Source organism: Pleuronectes platessa, chromosome 4, assembly GCF_947347685.1.
Source record: "Pleuronectes platessa chromosome 4, fPlePla1.1, whole genome shotgun sequence".
Taxonomy (NCBI): domain Eukaryota; kingdom Metazoa; phylum Chordata; class Actinopteri; order Pleuronectiformes; family Pleuronectidae; genus Pleuronectes; species Pleuronectes platessa.
In genome coordinates this window covers 29345080-29348547 of record NC_070629.1, presented here as the reverse complement: position 1 = coordinate 29348547, position 3468 = coordinate 29345080, and positions in this window count along the sequence as shown.

The window sequence follows — 3468 nt, the reverse complement described above, 5'->3', positions numbered from 1 at the left end:
GGGCCACTCTGTGGCTGATTTTGTGAGGGCTGGGCTGGGTTTACAGAAGCAGATTCTTGGCCCCCAGTTCCAAAAAGACCTGAGAGAAAACCTCCTTGCTGAGGAGGTGCTTGCTGCCCTGCTTTTTGGTTACTCTCTTGAGCACGAGGCTGTGACTGAGATGGAGGAGGATTAGGTTCCACAATCTTGTTAAAGAGTCCTGACAACATGTTACCTGATTGCTGATTTGGTTGTGTAGATTGTGTGGCTGTAGGTCCTTTTGGAGGCTGGGTAGCAGTTTCTGTGAGTTTCAACAAACCTCCCAAAAATCCGCTAGGTTGAGGTGTTGTTGCTGCTGCTTTAGGTGGAACATTTTCTGTTGTTTGGTCAAATAATTGCTTTTGGGTTTGTTGTTGATCTGCGGTGGCAGGTCGTCTCAGTTGCTGGTCAGGTTGACCCTTGTCAGGGGGAGCTGCTTCTGTTGAACCCAGTTGAATCAATCCTGACAAGATCCCTGATGACTGAGTGGGAGGATTGGTCTTGTGACTGGTTGTTTGTTCAGATTCTTCCATTTTCACTGTATGGTCCCCCACTTCTGGACTTGACTTGTGACTGGTCTGAGTTGGTTGAGATGCAGTCACTGTGTCTGTAGCTATTTTCAAGAACCCAGATAAGACTCCTCCAGAAGATGCCTGTGCGGCAGCAGGTGGTCCTTGCTTCTGAGTTGGAATGTTCACAGGGGACTGATTTGAAGGAGCAGAAACACTGTCAGAGGCAAACTTTAAGAATCCAGACAATAGTCCTCCTGACTGTTGTGTGGAAGAATTCTGTTGTGCTTGGTTAGAAGGCTGAGTGGTTGATGAAAATAAGCTTGAGAGTAACCCAACCTGTTGAGGCTGACAATCCCCTTCCTGGGCTTTCTTGCCAGATGACACATCATCTGTTGATCCTAGTTTTAACAGACCAGAAAGAAGTCCTTGAGGCTGTGAGGCTTGTGGTGGTGATGTTGGATGTTCCACAGGCTTGGGAGGACCTTGATCATTGGATGTGACATCTGCTTCCGGCTGACTATCTGTCTGGGGATCCTTTTCAGACACCGTTTGCTCTTGACACAGTTGTTTTGTTTTACCATCAGTGCTTTCTGTGGTTTCAGGGATCATTTGTTCAGTATGCCCTTCAGTTAGACTGCTAGGTTTGGCCACAGAAGGAGTGATTTGTGGTTTTGCAAGTTCATTAGTGGGTTCACTTGAGCCAACCTTAAAAAGGTTTGAAAACCAGCCAGTTTCTGCATTTCCTTTTGGTACACTTTCAAGAAGCGCTACACGGTTTGGAGAGGGAGCTCTTGTAGGGACAGGGGATGCACTTTTTGGTCGGGCATTGGCATCTTCACCAGATGCAAACTTAAGAATTCCTGAAAACACACCTCCTTCTGCTTTTGGGGGGGTGGTTACGGACGTATTTTCTGAGGTAAAAAAGGGTATCTTGAGTTTGCTGCCTAAAAATGACTCCTCTGGGGGCTTGGTGTCAGTTTGCTGGGAACTTTCAGGAGGAACTGTTGATATGAGGTTAGAGAGAGACTTCCTAAAAGGACTGAAGAAACCTGTTTCCTCTGAACTGCTTTCAGGTTTCAGTTCAGATATTGTAGGAGCTCTTCTTTGCTGAATATCTGCTAGCTCACCTGATGACTCTGTTTCTGGCAGAAGCTCAGTTGATCCACTTCCTGATTCTGGCAATAACTCAACTGATCCACTTCCTGAACCAGGTCTGATCTCACCTGACAACTGTCGCTCTGTTTGTGAGCCATCTCTATTAGGACTCTGGGTTCTGTTTAAAGACCCTTGCTGGGATTCACTGCCTGCAGCAGATCCACCTCTTTGTTCTGGGGGTTGAGGTGATGGGTCCCTGGATGGTGGCGCACTGGAAAAAAGTCTCATGGGACTAAGCCTTCCTAACATGGATTCCAATCCAGATGTGGACTGGTTAGCACCGGTTGCACCTGCTTGTGTCTCTGTAGCGATTTGTGTTGACGTCTGATCAGTGTCAGGTTGCCGACTGGTTTCAGAGGATTGAAATGGCAAAAGAGACTGAAGGGAAAACTTTTTTTCTGCAGTGGGCTCCTGAGAGGCAGGAGGAACTATGGCTACAGGGGGGGAGGTACCAGAACTTTTGGGAATAAATGAAAGCAGCTTTGAAATGCCAGACTCAGGCTGCAGTGATGACTGGGAAGCTGGCGGACCTGATGCAGTGGTACCAGATGTTTCTGTGGGTTCAGTGGTACCTTTAGGAATCAAAGAGAGCAATTTTGACATCCCAAAGTCGGCCTGTGCAGGTTGGGGGGACGGAGTTGGACCAGAGGTGTCGGCTTCAATGGCAGTTTTTGATCCTTTGATTGTACTGAACAACGAGCTCATGACATTCTTTACTCCAGCTATGCCCTGTTCAGCGACACTCTCCTCCTTCACCTCAGGTTTGACTTCATTGCTTTCTTCATCTCCAGGTTGCTCGGGTTTGGCATCGGTCGGCAGCGCCGGCAGTTTTCTTCTGATTGGTTTGGGCAATGACTCATAGCTGTTTATCTCTTCCTCCTTTACTGCCAGGTATTCAGACACTGAGTGAACCAGGCTCTGCAGTTCATCCATTGGATCTATATACTCATCACTTGGCTCCTCTACAGGAGACAACATTGGATCTTGTCCACGACCTGTTCTCCCTTTGCCTTGTCCTCCAGAAGGAGACATATACCTGCCTGGGTAGTAGTAACTTTCATATTCATAATTAGCATCGCCCTCAGTGAAGGTCAGTTCATCTAGTTCCTCTTCAGATCCGAAGGAGTACTGCATCTCATCTGAACAAATTGAGCCATATTCACTCCTCACCCTGATCCACGCAGCCTCTTCTCGAGCAGCCTCCTCCTCACGGAAAGCTGCGTAGCTCTCAAGCGTGTCGTCTAAGGCGGTTTTGGCCCAAAGTCTGGTCTTGTAGAGTAAACTTTCACTGTCTGATTGCCGCCGTAGCTGTTTAGCTGAGGGAATTATATCAATTTCAGGAGGGGACAATTCATTTTCAAAGCTGCCGGCTTCTTTATAAACTAAACGTACTTCTCCACTACTAAACCCACGCCTCCGTCTGTTTGAGATGCCACTTGTCTCATCAGATTCCTCCGGGGACATTGCATCACATTCCACTGTCTGATAGAACCTGCTGCCTTTGGGCTCGGACGGGCTGTCACTGATTCGGTAGATGATGCTTTTATCTTCATCCTCCCACATTTTCTGCTCAGGGTCCAAGTAATCGTCCAGGACACCTGAATGAGGCACTTTGTATTTGCTCTCCCAGTCCTCCACACCCATACCCGAGTCTACTGGGATTATTCTGACTCCACGCTTGGAGCTCGATCGCCTGGATTCAATTGTTAAAACAATGCAAAGTGCCATGCAGGAAGCATTGGAAAGTGATGCAATGAAAAAGAAAGAAAGAGAAATGAAGTAT